This window comes from Schistocerca gregaria, chromosome 7 (genome assembly GCF_023897955.1).
Source record: "Schistocerca gregaria isolate iqSchGreg1 chromosome 7, iqSchGreg1.2, whole genome shotgun sequence".
In the NCBI taxonomy this organism is placed as follows: domain Eukaryota; kingdom Metazoa; phylum Arthropoda; class Insecta; order Orthoptera; family Acrididae; genus Schistocerca; species Schistocerca gregaria.
In genome coordinates, this window is record NC_064926.1 from 107,657,877 (window position 1) to 107,677,235 (window position 19,359).

A 19,359-nucleotide genomic window follows, 5' to 3' on the forward strand; every position below is an offset into this window, starting at 1 on the left:
CAGCGGCGTTACCTCGTCAGCAAAGAAAGTGTGTCGATCACGACGTCGACTGGAGCCGGACGGCGCATATACATTGAGGATACGGACGCCGAACAGCGTGAGAGCCATACCCCTAGCATTAGCAAGGTACACTACATCTTCAGCAGGGAGTCCAGAACGGAGGAGGATGGCAACTCCACTACCGTTGTCAGAAGCATGGGAGATGTGTGCCACGTAGCCAGTGGGGGCATGGAAATCGGCGACAAACACTTCTTGGAGGAGGGCAATGTCGACATCAGCAGCATAAATGGTCTCACGGAACATTGCCAGTTTATGGGGGGCCCGAATGGTGGCCAGATTCATCGTCGCTATGCGGTAATGTTGGGGGCGTGCTCCCACCATTGGCACAGATGTTCCGGCAGAGATGTCTGGCTGGCGTGTAACATCTGACGTAGTCACCGTTGTCGTAATCACTGGCTGGAAGGTGGGTCAGGCACCTCCATGGGGCACTGCCTGATGGGAGGACCACCATCTCGAACTGCTCCTTCGTCGATATCATCAGCCCAGGAGACTGGAACAGACGGTGAGCGACTGTCACACTCCTCGAGGGCGAGTTGTAGCGACGCTGCTGTAGTGGGGTCCAGGGAGGCACCCTCCTTGGAATCCGTCATATTCGTGTGAGATCGTTCTTCAGATGGGACATCAGGAGCAGCCTCTCCTGTCGTCAGAACGCTCGAAGGGAGATCACTGTCGTGTATCAGCTCCACTGCCTGTGATGCCACATGAAGAAGTGTGTCGTCAGATGGCGTTTGACTCCTCTTCTTCCGTTTTCTGGGCGACCGTTGCTTTCGGAGGTGCTGTTCTGAATCAGAATGTGGATGTTCGATGTCCGAGGTCGCGCCAGTCTGAAGAAAGGCAGAGGTAGGCACCGCATTCGCGTCGATGTCCATCGAGCTCTGGAGAGTTGGTGGTGTCGTAGCCGTCAGAGGAGATGGTGCCGGTGAGGCCATGGCAGCACCGTCATTTCCAGTGGGGAGTGCCGGGTGGAGAAGAGGTGCTTCCTGAAGTGACGCATCGGGGCTGCGTACGGCTGTGGCGTAGCTATCTGGTAAAGAAGCGGCCGTCACTTTGGGAGCTGAGTCACTGGTCGGGACCTGGAGCAAACGTCGGCGGAGACATTCTGACCGAACATAGCCCTCCTGTCCGCAACCGGCACACGTCCGCGGCTGGCCATCATACATAACGATGGCTCGCACGCCACCTATCAGCAGATAGGATGGTACATGTTTGGAGAGTTCGATTTTGATTTGGCGGACACCATTCAACACGTTGTATGTCGTGAATGTCTGCCATTTCTCCGCGATGTGCCCCACAACATTGCCATAGGGTCGGAAAGCTTCGACGACCACATCTTGCGGCACTTCGAAAGGGAGCTCAAAAACCCGTATGTTCGAAGTCCGAAACCAGCGTGATCGACCGTCACCTCTCCAATATGCCCGTCAGAATGTTTGAACTTGAGTCCGCGTGCGTGTTGTCGAACTACGTTAGCACACGCTTCCTCCGTCGTCATCTTAATATAGACGATGCTGCTAGTGATAGAGAAATGAATACCTATCACTTCCTGAGGGTCCAGACGTAGCTCTTCGCGAATGAATTGCTCAATTTCAAAAGCGCGTGGTCTAGCATGTTCGGCTTGGAATGTTACTTTAACTGTCGCTCGGCGGTAACAGTGCGCCATGAGGTGCAATAGAAATGGACGCTACACAACACGAAATACCGCGACGCGGAAGTAAACAAACTACGGTGCGCTGTCCGGCGCGCGGAGCCGGTCCGCACGCGACCACGGCCGAAAGCCGACCTGCCACTTCGGACGGCAGCGCATTTTCATTCGGAGAAGAAGTTCTTTGGAGGTTGTTCGATAGAGAGGGTTCAAGGTGAAAACCTGAGAGTGAATAAGGTGGCAGCGGAATAACTTTACAACGAAACTCCTTTATAGAGTTTTTTGTGAGTCTAGCAGAAAGCGGGAGGGTTCCATCGTGGAGTAGCGTCACCTCACGCACTCTTCCTGGTCGTTGTTCTTGGACTGCGTCTACAACCCGTTGACAAGAAGTGTGAGCTGTGATGGTTACACCTCTCGGAAGCAAATCTTAGAACACAACAGCGTAGCAGTTCCACCAGATGCATAATATATCTTTTATCGGTGCGCACAGGTCTTTGTACGGAGATTTGCTGCTTTGTTTGGGCTCAACCATTCCTTTCTTTTCTTTATGTTAGCGTAATGACACAATTTCTCGTCACCATTAACGGTACGCGATAGGAATGATCGATATTGTTGACTAGCCAAGTGATGATGAGCTAGCAGACAAACACATATTTGTGACTTTTAACTTAGAGCATGTGGCACCCCTACGCCCTATTTTAGGATTTTCCCCGTCGCATTCAAATTTCGCATGATGATGGAATGATCACAGTTCATTACATTCGTCAGTTCTCGATTACACTGTCGTGGATGATTGTGGGTTAATGCGTACAAACGATCTTCATGAAATCCCGAAGGTCTTCGTGAACGAAGAGTCTCCAATGTCGAAACGATCATCCTTAAATCGAGAAAACCATTTGGTTGCCGTACTCTGTCCAGTGACATTATTCCCATACACAGTGCAAATGTTTATGCAGAGCCGGCCTGGGTGGCCGAAAAGTTCTAGGCGCTACAGTCTGGAACCGCGCGACCGTTACGGTCGCAGGTTCGAATCCTGCCTCGGACATGGATGTGTGTGATGTCCTTAGGTTAGTTAGGTTTAAGTGCTACGGGACTGATGATCTCAGAATTTAACTCCCATAGTGCTCAGAGCCATTTGAACCATTTGAACCATTTTTTGTTTCTGCGGACAACGCTGTACGTGGGGCAAATGTTTCTGGTTGCCTCCGCTGCTGTCACCTCTCTGCTGAACACAGAATAATATGTCTGAATTGTTCCGGTCTACCCACTTGGCAGTCCATTTCTTAGCGTCCACAGTTCCACTCTCTACCTCCCAATGAAAAAAACGATAATATGAAAACTCAAGTAGCGACACTAATCTGCGAATAAAGAATGATAACCGATAAATGAATTCGTAGCAACTGGGATACCAACATGTAAAACAAAAACGCTACGAACTTATGCAGCAGCCTAACAATTGTGCAATATTACTGGCCGTCTAGGGGGTACTTAACAGTCTGTGAGAGAGAGGCGGCAACGAGAGGCAAGGTCACGTTTAGGAAACAGAGGAAGCGAACGTTGTCTAAGTATTTGTAATTTTAACTGCCAACGACAAACGGAATACACATTTGAAGAAAGTTTGCTGTAATATTAATTTACTAACGAAGTTACTACGGCGATGACCACTTACGAATAATTTAGCGTCACATATACCATTTAAAAATATCTTGTAAGAAGGTAATAATGAAAAAGAGTACACAGGCAGAAACTGAACCCATACCGCCAGCTTAGTAACGACCACCTCAGCCGCTGCGCTACGCTCGCTTTGTCGTGTATCATGACAGACTGTACACGTATAGTAGGTATGCATAAAATTTCAACATCGATTTTCTCGGAAATTAGCCGATAGCCAGGTCTTAGTACACGACCCTCAGCAACTTAACCAAGCACTTCGTCTTCAGGCCACAAGTGGCCTACCGGGATCATCCGACCGCCGTGTCATCCTCAGAGGAGGATGTGGATAGGAGGAGCTTGAGGTCAGCACACCGCTCTCCCGGTCGTTATGATGGTATTCTTGAACGAAGCCGCTACCTATCGGTCGAGTAGCTCCTCACTTGGCATCACGAGGCTGAGTGCACCACGAAAAATGGCAACAGTGCATCGTAGCTGGATGGTCACCCATCCAAATGTCGGCCACGCCCAATAGCGCTTAACTTCGGCGATCTCACGGGAACCTACGTATCCACTACGGCAAGGCCGTTGCCGCCACTTAACTAAGACTCACCAAAATCCGTGGTTAACAGATCTGATAGTTCCCTATGTCCGCATGCCTGCAGAAACATCTGTTGAATACCGATTTGGCTGCAGGACAGTTTCATCATTCCCATAAATATATCTTATTCATGTGAAATTTTGTGCAATCGATACACCTCAGTCTCGACACTTTCCACATCAACCACATAAACAAATTAGATAGGGTCAGATGAGCTTGAAACGTTCCGTCCGTACTTCGAAGCTTCCGTGACGTCACGGGAAGATATGCGCAGCCGTGAGCAGAAACCATGTACTGTTGGTGATTTGCGGTGCACGAGACAAATGACGCAACGCACTGCTCTTTGGATTTAACCGTCCTACTGCCAGGATTTTTTTTCTCTTGGTACGACTGGGGCCATAAAACTCTGAAGTAATTTACGCGGAATACATTAGTAGTATTTTACTGAACTAACAGACATTACAGCTGTTCAACGCAACAGTCATTATTCTGTTTTCGTAAATGTTGATTTCAAGAAAGCAAAAGAAATTTAGATTAGGGCAGTCGCTGTCGTAGGTATACATCCTAGGTGTTCACAAAATTTTGAATTCAGATAAATATGAGAGTGCGAAATTAATACCATCTACTGTACAGCATGCTTATCAACATTTTTATACAACTTCAGCCGCTATCAGTAATAATAATAATAATAATAATAATAATAATAATAGGCATAATTTGTCGAAAAAAGGGAGAACTTTTTGTGGAATTTTGGTGTTTTGTACATAATTATGTACAGTTTATAGCAAGAACTAAACAATGTTTAAGCTTTCGCTACTGTCTGTTTCGCCTTTGGGTATGAGTCGGAGTTTTCATGCTCTTTTATTTCTTCGGATAAGTGTACGAGATCCCTGATTCATGTATTAGTTAACGAATTAACTTCTTGGCTCAAAATCAATGATTCTTGCGTTGCACCCACACAACAACTTACGCTTATTATACACCTCTTTGTTAAATTTGCGCTTGTAGTCACGCTTATTTGATTTCGTCACTTTCTCAGACAACTGGTCTTGTCTGGGAGGCCCTGCTTCCTTTGCGGCCAACTTTTCCTGGAATTTTCTTCTACATTAGCGCTTAATACAGGTTCAACAGAGCTCATGTTGAGACTGCACAGGAAACTTGATTCCTGCGCAGTAGACACCCAACTCCAAACACAAACTGCCGTTTGAGGAAATTATCAAATTCAAGTAGTACCATCTACCAACAAGGTCACATGACAAGATACAAATGAGGCGCTGAGAGCCGTAAGGGCCAAAAGCACGTCGTCTTCGATCCCACATTTAAGTGAATATCAGAGAGTCCAGTGAGACAGCTTTTCGTCAATGTTCATGTATATGTTGTATATGAACCTACAGTACAGATAAACATGACTGAGAGTGAGATCAATAGATGTCAGAAGCATAAATAAATGCTACAATCTCACAATCGACGATGATGTGCCATATCGATCTCAGGGCCTGAAATGGATTACTGTATGATAAAATGCAAAAGATAATGTATTCTCCTTCAGAGTTCCACAAAATAGGTTTTACTAACATTTTAACTATAAAACATACTGATGTCCAATCCAATGTACTACACTACTGGCCATTACAATTGCTGCACCAAGAAGAAATCCAGATGATAAACGGGTATTCATTGGACAAATATATTATACTAGAACTGACATGTGATTGAATTTTACAGCAATCTGGGTGCATAGATCCTGAGAAATGAGTACCCAGAACAACCACCTCTGGCCGTAATAACGGCCTTGATACGCCTAGGCATTGAGTCAAACAGAGCTTGGATGGCGTGTACAGGTACATCTGCCCGTGCAGCTTCAAAACGGTACCACAGTTCATCAAGAGTAGTGACTGGCATATTGTGACGAGCCATTCGCTCGGCCACCATTGACCAGACGTTTTCAATTGGTGACAGATCTGGAGAATGTGCTGGCCAGGGCATCAGTCGAACATTTTCTGTATCCAGATAGGCCCGTACAAGACCTGCAACATGCGTTCGTGCATTATCCTGCTGAAATGTAGGTTTCGCAGGGATTGCATGAAGGGTAGAGCCACGGGTCGTAATACATCTGAAATGTAAAGGTCCACTGTTCAAAGTGCTGTCAATGCGAACAAGAGTTGACCGAGACGTGTAAAGAATGGCACCCCATATCATCACGCCAGGTCATACGCCGTATTGCGATGACGAATATACGCTTCCATTGTGCGTTCACCGCGATGTCGCCAAACACGGATGCGACCATCATGGTGCTGTAAACAGAACCTGGATTCATCCGAAGAAGTGACGTTTTGCCATTAGTGCACCCAGGTTCGTCGTTGAGTACCCCATCGCAGACGCTTCTGTTTATGATGCAGCGTCAAGGGTAACCGCAGCCATGGTCTCCGAGCTGATAGTCCATGCTGCCGCAAACGTTGTCAAACTGTTCGTGCAGATGGTTGTTGTCTTGCCAGCGTCCCCATCTGTTGACTCAGGGAACGAGACGTGGCTACACGATCCGTTACAGCCATGTGGATAAGATGCCTGTCATCTCGACTGCTAGTGATACGAGGCCTCTACATCTACATCCATACTCCGCAAGCCACCTGACGGTGTGTGGCGGAGGGTACCCTGAGAACCTCTATCGGTTCTCCCTTCTATTCCAGTCTCGTATTGTTCGTGGAAAGAAGGATTGTCGGTATGCTTCTGTGTGTGCTCTAATCCTTCTATTCCAGTCTCGTATTGTTCGTGGAAAGAAGGATTGTCGGTATGCTTCTGTGTGTGCTCTAATCTCCCTGATTTTATCCTCATGGTCTCTTCGCGAGATATATGTAGGAGGGAGCAATATGCTGCTTGACTCTTCGGTGAAGGTATGTTCTCGAAACGTTAACAAAAGCACGTACGGAGCTACTGAGCGTCTCTCCTGCAGAGTCTTCCACTGGAGTTTATCATTTCCGTAACGCTTTCGCTATTATTAAATGAGCCTGTAACGAAGCGCGCTGCTCTCCGTTGGATCTTCTCTATCTCTTCTATCAACCCTATCTGGTACGGATCCCACTCTGCTGAGCAGTATTCAAGCAGTGGGCGAACAAGCGTACTGTAACCTACTTCCTTTGTTTTCGGATTGCATTTCCTTAGGATTCTTCCAATGAATCTCAGTCTGGCATCTGCTTTACCGACGATCAACTTTATATGATCATTCCATTTTAAATCACTCCTAATGCGTACTCCCAGATAATGTATGGAATTCACTGCTTCCAGTTGCGGACCTACTATTTTGTAGCTAAATGATAAGGGATCTATCTTTCTATGTATTCGCAGCACATTACACTTGTCTACATTGAGATTCAATTGCCATTCCCTGCACCATGCGTCAATTCGCTGCAGATCAGCCTGTATTTTAGTACAATTTTCCATTGTTACAACCTCTCGACACACCAGAGAATCATCTGCAAAAAGCCTCAGTGAACTTCCGATGTCATCCACAAGGTCATTTATGTATATTGTGGATAGCAACGGTCCTATGACACTCCCCTGCGACACACCTGAAATCACTCTTACTTCGGAAGACTTCTCTCCATTGAGAATGACATGCTGCGTTCTGTTATCTAGGAACTCCTCAATCCAATCACACAATTGATCTGATAGTCCGTATGCTCTTACTTTGTTCATTAAACGACTGTGGGGAACTGTATCAAACACCTTGCGGAAGTCAAGAAACACGGCATCTACCTGTGAACCCGTGTCTAAGGCCCTCTGAGTCTCGTGGACGAATAGCGCGAGCTGGGTTTCACACGGTCGTCTTTTTCGAAACGCATGCTGATTCCTACAGAGTAGATTTCTAGTCTCCAGAAAAGTCATTATACTCGAACATAATACGTGTTCCAAAATTCTACAACTGATCGACGTTAGAGATATAGGTCTATAGTTCTGCACATCTGTTCGACATCCCTTCTTGAAAACGGGGATGACCTGTGCCCTTTTCCAATCCTTTGGAACGCTACGCTCTTCTAGAGACCTACGGTACACCGCTGCAAGAAGAGGGGCAAGTTCCTTCGCGTACTCTGTGTAAAATCGAACTGGTATCCCATCAGGTCCAGCGGCCTTTCCTCTTTTCAGCGATTTTAATTGTTTCTATATCCCTCTGTCGTCTATTTGGATATATACCATTTTTTCATCTGTGCGACAATCTAGAGAAGGAAGCACAGTGCAGTCTTCCACTGTGAAACAACTTTGGAAAAAGACATTTAGTATTTCGGCCTTTAGTCTGTCATCCTCTGTTTCAGTACCATTTTGGTCACAGAGTGTCTGGACATTTTGTTTTGATCCACCTACCGCTTTGACATAAGACCAAAATTTCTGCCAAGTCAGTACTTTCGAATTCATTGAACGCCTCTCGCATAGCCCTCCTCACACTGCATTTCGCTTCGCGTGATTTTTGTTTGTCTGCAAGGCTTTGGCTATGTGTACGTTTGCTGTGAAGTTCCCTTTGCTTCCGCATCAGTCTTCTAACTCGGTTGTTGTACCACGGTGGCTCTTTTCCATCTCTTACGGTCTTGCTTGGCACATACTCATCTAACGTATATTGTACGATGGTTTGAAACTTTGTCCACTGATCCTCAACACTATCTGTACTTGAGACAAAACTGTTGTGTTGAGCCGTCAGGTACTCTGAAATCTACTTTTTGTCACTTTTGCTAAACAGAAAAATCTTCCTACCCTTTTTAATATTTCTATTTACGGCTGAAATCATCGATGCCGTAACCGCTTTATGATCGCTGATTCCCTGTTCTGCGTTAACTGTTTCAAATAGTTAGGGTCGATTTGTCACCAGAAGGTCTAACATGTTAACGCCACGAGTCGGTTCTCTATTTAACTGTTCAAGGTAGTTTTCAGATAAAGCACTTAAAAAAATTTCACTGGATTCTTTGTCCCAGCCATCCGTTATGAACGATTGAGTCTCCCAGTCTATATCCGGCAAATTAAAATCTCCACCCAGAACTATTACATGGTGGGGAAATCTACCCGAAATATTTTCCAAATTATTCTGCAGGTGCTCAGTCACAACAGCTGCTGAGCCTGGGGGCCTATAGAGAGATCCAATTACCATGTCTGAGCCTGCTTTAGCCGTGACCTTCACCCAAATCATTTCACAATTCGGATCTCCGTGAATTTCCTTCATACTATAGCACTTCTTATCGCTATAAACACGCGTCCCCCTTCACTGTCCAGCCTGTCTCTGCGGTATACATTCAAATCTGAGTTTAATATTTCATTACTGTTTACGTCTGGTTTCAGCCAACTTTCTGTCCCTAGTACTATATGGGCGTTGTGACCGTTTATTAATGAGAGCGCCGGCCGGTGTGGCCGTGCGGTTCTGGCGCTTCAGTCTGGAACCGCGTGACCGCTCCGGTCGCAGGTTCGAATCCTGCCTCGGGCATGGATGTGTGTGATGTCCTTAGGTTAGTTAGGTTTAATTAGTTCTAAGTTCTAGGCGACTGATGACCTCAGAAGTTAAGTCGCATAGAGCTCAGAGCCATTTGAACCATTAATGAGAGCGGTTCTGAGACCTTTCTATAGTCGCTCCTGCAGTTTACTATTGTTGTGTTGTTGTTGTGGTCTTCAGTCCTCAGACTGGTTTGATGCAGCTCTCCATGCTACTCTATCCTGTGCAAGCTTCTTCATCTCCCAGTACTTACTGCAACCTACATCCGTCTGAATCTGCTTAGTGTATTCATCTCTTGGTCTCCCATTACGATTTTTATCCTCCACGCTGCCCTCCAATGCTAAATTTGTGATCAATTGATACCTCAAAACATGTCCTACCAACCGGTCCCTTCTTTTTGTCAAGTTGTGCCACAAACTCCTCTTCTCCCCAATTCTATTCCATATCTTCTCATTAGTTATGTGATCTACCCATTTAATCTTTAGCATTCTTCTGTAGCACCACATTTCGAAAGCTTCTATTCTCTTCTTGTCTAAACTATTTGTCGTGCATGTTTCACTTCCATACATGGCTACACTCCATACAAATACTTTCAGAAACGACTTCCTGACATTTAAATCTATACTCGATGTTAACAAATTTCTCTGCTTCAGAAACGCTTTCCTTGCCATTGCCAGTCTACATTTTATATCCTCTCTACTTCGACCATCATCAGTTATTTTGCTCCCCAAATAGCAAAACTCCTTTACTACTCTAAGTGTCTCATTCCCTTATCTAATTCCCTCAGCATCACCTGACTTAATTAGACTACATTCCATTATCCTCAATTTGCTTTTTTTAATGTTCATCTTATATCCTCCTCTCAAGATACTGTCCATTCCGTTCAACTGCTCTTCCAAGTCCTTTGCTGTCTCTGACAGAATTACAATGTCATCGGCGAACCTCAAAGTTTTTATTTCTTCTCCATGAATTTTAATACCTACTCCAAATTTTTCTTTTGTTTCCTTTACTGCTTGCTCAATATACTGATTGAATAGCATCTGGGAGAGGCTACAACCCTGTCTCACTCCCTTCCCAACCACTGCTTCCCTTTCATGCCCCTCGACTCTTATAACTGCCATCTGGTTTGTGTACAAATTGTAAATAGCCTTACGCTCCCAGTATTTTACCCCTGCCACCTTTAGAATTTGAAAGAGAGTATTCCAGTCAACATTGTCAAAAGCTTTCTCTAAGTCTACAAATGCTAGAAATGTAGGTTTGCCCTTCCTTAATCTAGCTTCTAAGATAAGTCGTAGGGTCAGTATTGCCTCACGTGTTCCAACATTTCTATGGAATCCAAACTGAACTTCCCCGAGGTCTGCTTCTACCAGTTTTTCCATTCGTCTGTAAAGAATTCGCGTTAGTATTTTGCAGCTGTGACTTATTAAACTGATAGTTCGGTAATTTTCACATCTGTCAACACCTGCTTTCTTTGGGATTGGAATTATTATATTCTTCTTGAAGTCTGAGGATATTTCGTATGTCTCATACATCTTGCTCACCAGATGGTAGAGTTTTGTCATGACTGGCTCTCCCAAGGCCGTCAGTAGTTCTAATGGAATGTTGTCTACTCCCGGGGCCTTGTTTCAACTCAGACTTTCAGTGCTCTTTCAAACTCTTCCCGCAGTATCATATCTCCCATTTCATCTTCATCTGCATCCTCTTCCATTTCCAGTACATCGCCCTTGTATAAACCTTCTATATACTCCTTCCACCTTTCCGCCTTCCCTTCTTAGCTTGGAACTGGGTTACGATCTGAGCTCTTGATATTCATACAAGTGGCTCTCTTTTCTCCAAAAGGTCTCTTTAATTTTCCTGTAGGCAGTATCTATCTTACCCCTAGTGAGATAAGCCTCTACATCCTTACATTTGTCCTCTACCCATCCCTGCGTAGCCACTTTGCACTTCCTGTCGATCTCATTTTTGAGACGTTTGTATTCCTTTTTGCCTGCTTCATTTACTGCATTTTTATATTTTCTCCATTCATCAATTAAATTCAATATTTCTTCTGTTACCCACGGATTTCTATTAGTCCTCGTCTTTTTACCTACTTTATCTTCTGCTGCCTTCACTACTTCATCCCTCAGAGCTACCCATTCTTCTTCTACTGTATTTCTTTCCTCCATTCCTGTCAATTGCTCCCTTATACTCTCCCTGAAACTCTCTACAACCTCTGGTTCTTTCAGTTTATCCAGGTCATATCTCCTTAAATTAGCACCTTTTTGTAGTTTCTTCAGTTTTAATCTACAGTTCATAACCAATAGATTGTGGTCAGAGTCCACATCTGACCCTGGAAATGTTTTACAGTTTAAAACCTGATTCCTAAATCTCTGTCTTAACATTATATAATCTATCTGATACCTTTTAGTATCTCCAGGATTCTTCCATGTATACAACCTTCTTTTATGATTCTTGAACCAAGTATTAGCTATGATTGAGTTATGCTCTGTGCAAAATTCTACCAGATGGCTTCCTCTTCCATTTCTTCCCCCCAATCCATATTCACCTACTTTGTTTCCTTCTCTCCCTTTTCTTACTGACGAATTCCAGTCACTCATGACTATTAAATTTTCGTCTTCCTTCACTACCTGAATACAGGTAATTTCTTTTATCTCATCATACATTTCCTCAATTTCTTCAACATCTTCAGAGATAGTTGGCATATAAACTTGTACTACTGTAGTAGGCGTGGGCTTTGCGTCTATCTTGGCCACAATAATGCGTTCACTATGCTGTTTGTAGTAGCTTACCCGCACTCCTATTTTTTTATTCATTATTAAACCTACTCCTGCATTACCCTTATTTGATTTTGTATTTATAACCCTGTATTCACCTGACCAAAAGTCTTGTTCCTCCTGCCACCGAACTTCACCAATTCCCACAATATCTAACTTTAACCTATCCATTTCCCTTTTTAAATTTTCTAACCTACCTGCTCGATTAAGGGATCTGACATTCCACGCTCCGATCCGTAGAACGACAGTTTTCTTTCTCCTGATAACGACATCCTCTTGAGTATTCCCCGCCCGTAGATCCGAATGGGGGACTATTTTACCTCCGGAATATTTTACCCAAGAGGACGACATCATCATTTAATCAAACAGTAAAGCTGCATGCCCTTGGGAAAAATTACGGCTGTAGTTTCCCCTTGCTTTCAGCCGTTCGCAGTACCAGCACAGCAAGGCCGTTTTGGTTAATGTTACAAGGCCAGATCAGTCAATCATCCAGACTGTTGCCCCTGCAACTACTGAAAAGGCTGCTGCCCCTCTTCAGGAACCACACGTTTGTCTGGCCTCTCAACAGATACCCCTCCGTTGTGGTTGCACCTACGGTACGGCTATCTGTATCGCTGAGGCACGAAAGCCTCCCCACAAACGGCAAGGTCCATGGTTCATGGGGGGGGGGGGGGGGGAGTTTACTATTAGCACATTAATATTGTTATTCCCTGTTGCATTTTGCCTACTCCTACCTTGCCGCGTCTCAGGGGGCGTCTTGTCGGGCCTAGGGAGGGAATTCTCTAAACTAAAAAACTGCCATGTGCACTCCACACGTACTCCGTTACCCTTGTAGCCGCTTCCGGCGTGTAGTACACGTCTGACCTATTCAGGGGGACCCTACGTTTCTCCACCCGATAGTGGAGGTCGAGAAATTTGCACCCCAGATCTCCGCAGAATCGTCTGAGCCTCTGGTTTAAGCCTTCCACTCGGCTTTAACCGATCGGTTCTGGGAACCATACTACAAATAGTTAGCTCTGATTGCACCCCGCGAGCCAGGCTTTCCGTCTTCACCAATTCCGCCAACCGCCTGTACGAAATGAAGATGACCTCTGAACCCAGACGGCAGGAGTCATTGTTGCCGACATGAGCGACAATTTGCAGTCGGGTGCACCCAGTGCTCTCTATTGCCTCCGGTAGGGCCGCCTCCACATCTCGGATGAGGCCCCCCGGCAAGCGGACAGAGTGAACACTGGCCTTCTTCCCCGACCTTTCCGCTATTTCCTTAAGGGGCTCTATCACCCGCCTAGCGTTGGAGCTCCCAATAACTAATAAACCCCTCCCCCCGTGTGCCTGCTCGGACCTTGCTGAAGGAGCAGCCACATGTCCACTCACAGGCAGAGCGGGCGATGCCACACGGCCAGCCTCCACATTTACCCTCCGCCTCGTGCGCCGTGAACGCCACTGAACCCGCCACTCCCCTTGGGGAGAGGGTGGCCCAACCGCGCCCGGTACCCGCGAAGATGTCTCGACAGCAGGGACAGTGGGTGAAGCATGCAACACCTGGTGTGTACCTTGTGACGCACCAGACTCCCCACTGCCGCTACACTCCGAGGTAGCAGCCTGAAGACGGCTGACCGCGGCCATCAACACGCTCAGCTGTTCGCGAAGAGTGGCCAGCTCCTCCTGCGTCCGTACACAGCAGCCACACATCCTATCCATCCAAGAAATCAATTTACTATAGAGTGTTAATAAACTTTTAAATAGACTGCTAATTCACTAAAGGCGGTTGATTATTGACTAAACTGTGATTGCTAACCACTTCTTGTAGAAAACAAGGAAAATAGCACTACCTGTCTCTGGACTGTATTCAAAACAAACACTAGCACTACTAGCACTATGGCTGACTAAAGGGACTCTCAGAGTGTATTCAAAACAAACACGAGATCTACGGAACACTTAATAGCACTCGACTATTAAAGCTTCCTAAAAGCAAAAACACGCAGAAGAAGAAGTGACAAGTAAGAAAAATGCAGTTAATACTTAAATTAAGGTAGCTCGCTGCACAGCAGACGTGAAGCAGACGGCGTTTAGGACGACACTGACACTACTGGGATCCAGCACGGCGTTCGGTATTGCCCTCCTGAATCCAACGATTCCATATTCCGCTAACACTCATTGGATCTCAACCAATGCAAGCAGCAATGTCGCGATACGATAAACCACAATCGCGATAGGCTACAATCGACCTTTATCAAAGTGATGGTACGCATTTCTTCTCCTTACACGAGGCATCACGACGAAGTTTCACCAGGCAACGCCGGTGTTTGTGTATGAGAAATCCATTGGAAAGTTTCCTCATGTCAGCACGTTGTAGGTGTCGCCACCGGCACCAACCTTGTGCGAAAGCTATGAAAAGCTAATCATTTGCATATCACAATATCTTCTTCCTGTCGGTTAAGTTTCGCGTCTGTAGCACGTCGCCTTCGTGGTGTAGCAATTTTAATGGCCAATAGTGTATATATAAATCATGTATAGTTAAATTGGATATGGCCCATGTCCCGTTAGGTAATGCATTACGACCCGCCTCGGATTTACATGGCCAAGCGCTAGACATTCTTGAATGCACGGGAATAGTTGGTAACTGTTCGAGCACCAGTCGCTCTACCATGTACTCACTACCCAGTGAAAATTTGGGCCTTGGCCTAAGATTTCTTGGACTTCCCTTAAATCCTCTTTGCGTAACAAGTAGGAGGCTCTACGACATCTTGCCGAAAGATTTAGATCTCGAGGACTATCAGTAAAGAAACGGTTGGCGTAGTGCTGCAGCAAATGTGCATCTAAGGAGTAAACCGTTTGTGCACGTCGCAGAAATTGCCCGTTCTGCTCGCTTCGAAGTCTGTGTGCCCAGACGCTCACTACGTAGCCTGAAATGGTCGTGAAATGGCATATTATGTTCTCATTGCATGCTGAGGTAGCTTCCAGGCGCGGGCAGTTTTGCGCTTTATGTTGGGTGCTTTGTTTACTATCACTGACTCCAGCTGAGCTCTTGAGTAGTCCCGACACAGCAACCAGGACACGAGCTTCTCCCAAATGAATATTTTCAACATTTCGCGGCCCTGTCAACAACTGTATAAATATTAATTTTAATTTTAAAAACCGACAGCCTGCAAATGAGGCTGTTGGTTTTTAAAATTAAAATTAATCTTCCAGTTGACACACGAGTGGTTCAATTGCCAAATCCCAGAATGCTGGCCCACGAATAACCCCTGTGTACCAGATAACCATTCCACAACTCTAATCTAATCCATGAAGCTGTAATATAGATACTGGGGGCCTATAGATCATGCATCCGGGAAAACAAAAAAATAAATCATTATCAGTTACTGTGGTAATATCAATTAACAATGATACTGCGTATTCTTTGTATAATGAATCTACTCCGATCGCGTTGCTAAATGTATCTTCAAAATATTTGCTTTTTTAAAAACCTAACTGGCTCTGATTAAGTGCGTAAAGCTTCTTGCTCTTGGATAGGTTTCAGGTTGTCCGCCCCTTCACTCTGCTATGGCAGATACTGATTTAGCCGACAACAGCAGCGTTGACGAAAATTCGACTGAATACCAACCACGTAAAGGCCTCATAACTCCAGTCCATGGGCTGGGCTAGTTAAACTACCGAGCGTTCGGGATTCTTACATGACTCGTTTGAAAAAAGTCTCAAATTTCCTTTAAGATGGTTTATTGTCTTTAAAACACGGAAAATAACTGTCAAGTCCGTATTTACTATCCGATATCAATTATGCGGTGTTACTGACTGTCTCTGTTACAAGTTCACACCCGAAAGCAGCCAGAAGGTATTTAGCCCGACCCCATATTCTGAACGTCCTAAAGAGTCACTGACCCACGACTACTTGCGAGTTAACACATCCAGTCGTTCAGCAGGCTTCTGGTAAAAAAGTGCTCGCCATAATGTCTCGTGATATGCACGAAACACGCCACTCGGTGTTTATGTAAGACATGAAATATTCACAGGCGAATATCGCCTAAAATAAACCGCTCACAAAGCTCAAACTTTCACGAAATACTCAATACTGTAGCCGCTTTTTGTCAACGATACGCACGAATTTCTTCATTTTGGTACAAATTTGATGAGTGCAGTTTAACATACGGTCTTTGCCAGCAGACGGCTGCCGAGCGACTATTTCGGCTCATAGAGCTGAGGCGCAAACGTCCGTCCTCTCACATACGTGGGGAATGCTGAATTCCTATTGGCTAGCATGTTAAGCCGCCAATGACATCATCTCAAGCACTTCTATACTCGCGGTATTTCTAGTGCCAGTCAATCACATTAGCGCAAGTAATTTAGACTAGAAATCTCGTAATTTCGAAACTAATAAAATTTAACGAAAACAAAATACGATTCCTTTCCACAACATAAATTACTAATAAATTTAATACTCAGCGCCATTCTGGTTGCCTTTTACAAAATCAAGCTCTCTCGGTCGCACGTTACAGTCTCCTATTGGACAACAACTTTCTCACGCATACATTTACATGGTTTTAGTAAAATATCACATCCCGAGTTTACATATTACTTCCATTCACTGTCTCAGTCTCTCCAAAACACTCACACAACCAAAAGACGATAAAACAATAATTTTTCAAGGAACTTTTAATTACATCAGAAATATAGACACTCCTGGAAATTGAAATAAGAACACCGTGAATTCATTGTCCCAGGGAGGGGAAACTTTATTGACACATTCCTGGGGTCACATACATCACATGATCACACTGACAGAACCACAGGCACATAGACACAGGCAACAGAGCATGCACAATGTCGGCACTAGTACAGTGTATATCCACCTTTCGCAGCAATGCAGGCTGCTATTCTCCCATGGAGACGATCGTAGAGATGCTGGATGTAGTCCTGTGGAACGGCTTGCCATGCCATTTCCACCTGGCGCCTCAGTTGGACCAGCGTTCGTGCTGGACGTGCAGACCGCGTGAGACGACGCTTCATCCAGTCCCAAACATGCTCAATGGGGGACAGATCCGGAGATCTTGCTGGCCAGGGTAGTTGACTTACACCTTCTAGAGCACGTTGGGTGGCACGGGATACATGCGGACGTGCATTGTCCTATTGGAACAGCAAGTTCCCTTGCCGGTCTAGGAATGGTAGAACGATCGGTTCGATGACGGTTTGGATGTACCGTGCACTATTCAGTGTCCCCTCGACGATCACCAGAGGTGTACGGCCAGTGTAGGAGATCGCTCCCCACACCATGATGCCGGGTGTTGGCCCTGTGTGCCTCGGTCGTATGCAGTCCTGATTGTGGCGCTCACCTGCACGGCACCAAACACGCATACCACCATCATTGGCACCAAGGCAGAAGCGACTCTCATCGCTGAAGACGACACGTCTCCATTCGTCCCTCCATTCACGCCTGTCGCGACACCACTGGAGGCGGGCTGCACGATGTTGAGGCGTGAGCGGAAGACGGTCTAACGGTGTGTGGGACCGTAGCCCAGCTTCATGGAGACGGTTGCGAATGGTCCTCGCCGATACCCCAGGAGCAACAGTGTCCCTAATTTGCTGGGAAGTGGCGGTGCGGTCCCCTACGGCACTGCGTAGGATCCTACGGTCTTGGCGTGCATCCGTGCGTCGCTGCGGTCCGGTCCCAGGTCGACGGGCACGTGCACCTTCCGCCGACCACTGGCGACAACATCGATGTACTGTGGAGACCTCACGCCCCACGTGTTGAGCAATTCGGCGGTACGTCCACCCGGCCTCCCGCATGCCCACTATACGCCCTCGCTCAAAGTCCGTCAACTGCACATACGGTTCACGTCCACGCTGTCGCGGCATGCTACCAGTGTTGAAGACTGCGATGGAGCTCCGTATGCCACGGCAAACTGGCTGACACTGACGACGGCGGTGCACAAATGCAGCGCAGCTAGCGCCATTCGACGGCCAACACCGCGGTTCCTGGTGTGTCCGCTGTGCCGTGCGTGTGATCATTGCTTGCACAGCCCTCTCGCAGTGTCCGGAGCAAGTATGGTGGGTCTGACACACCGGTGTCAATGTGTTCTTTTTTCCATTTCTAGGAGTGTATATTAGGTAATATGAACATATCCTCTTGGTTGTAGTTTCAGTTTATACTATAGATGAATAAATTAGACCCTAACTCGGTTTCATAATGCCAGCACGGCTATTACGAGTGTTAGGTAAAAATCTATACCTCCGAAAGTAATGAAGTTATTGATTCGAAATTTTAACATTACGGTTGTCTTTCCCACAGAATTTGGTATACTAAGTATAATATTTAATAGTACTTCTTAAGATTCATGGAGAGTATATGTAACGCATTGCACGGAGCGTTAGGCAAGTACACGGCTCGCTCTGCCCAGTAGCCGACATCAGCTGCGCCACCGTGAGAACCAGCAACTGCCCTCCTCCCGGCTCTACCGCAAGCTACGCTTTCATTGCGAGGGGACAACTCGTAATAATTTGCTACGTCACAAACAGTCGCAGATGAGCCATTCCTAAAATATTGCAAGTGTGTCAGCTGAACAGGTTGGTCTTTAGGTTTCAGTATTAGACGTATCTCTATCATCAGACTTTCTTATTGTAACAGCTGTTGCTAATTTCCAGCTAGCAGGCATCCTAACCACTGTTAAGTAATCTTTCAGTAGTCTGGTTAGGAATGGAACAGTTTGTACTTTTACTCGTTTGAGAACTTCAGCATGAATGTTGTCTGGTCCTAGGGCTGTCCCATTTTTCAATTTCGTTATGTTTAAGGCTATTTCTTTTTCAGCGAACGATATAGTTATTAAATAATTGTTGGATTTATTGTTTGGCGTATTCTAAGTTGCCTGTGGAATTGGTTATGACCGCGCGGGAGTAGCCGAGTGGTCTCAGGTGCTGCAGTCATGTTAAGCTGGCATACTATGCGTTACTTTCATTCCATAATGTCATATGGGATTATTTTTTGGGGTAATTCATCAAGCCAAGCTAAAGTTTTCCAGGCACACAAACGTGTTAACTCAAGAACATCCTGCAGAAGCCTTTTTAGGGAACTAGGGATACTAATTACTGCTTCCCAATATATTTATTCTTTAATGAAATTTGTCATTAAAAATATATCACTTTTTCATACCAACAGCTCAATTCGTGGAATCCA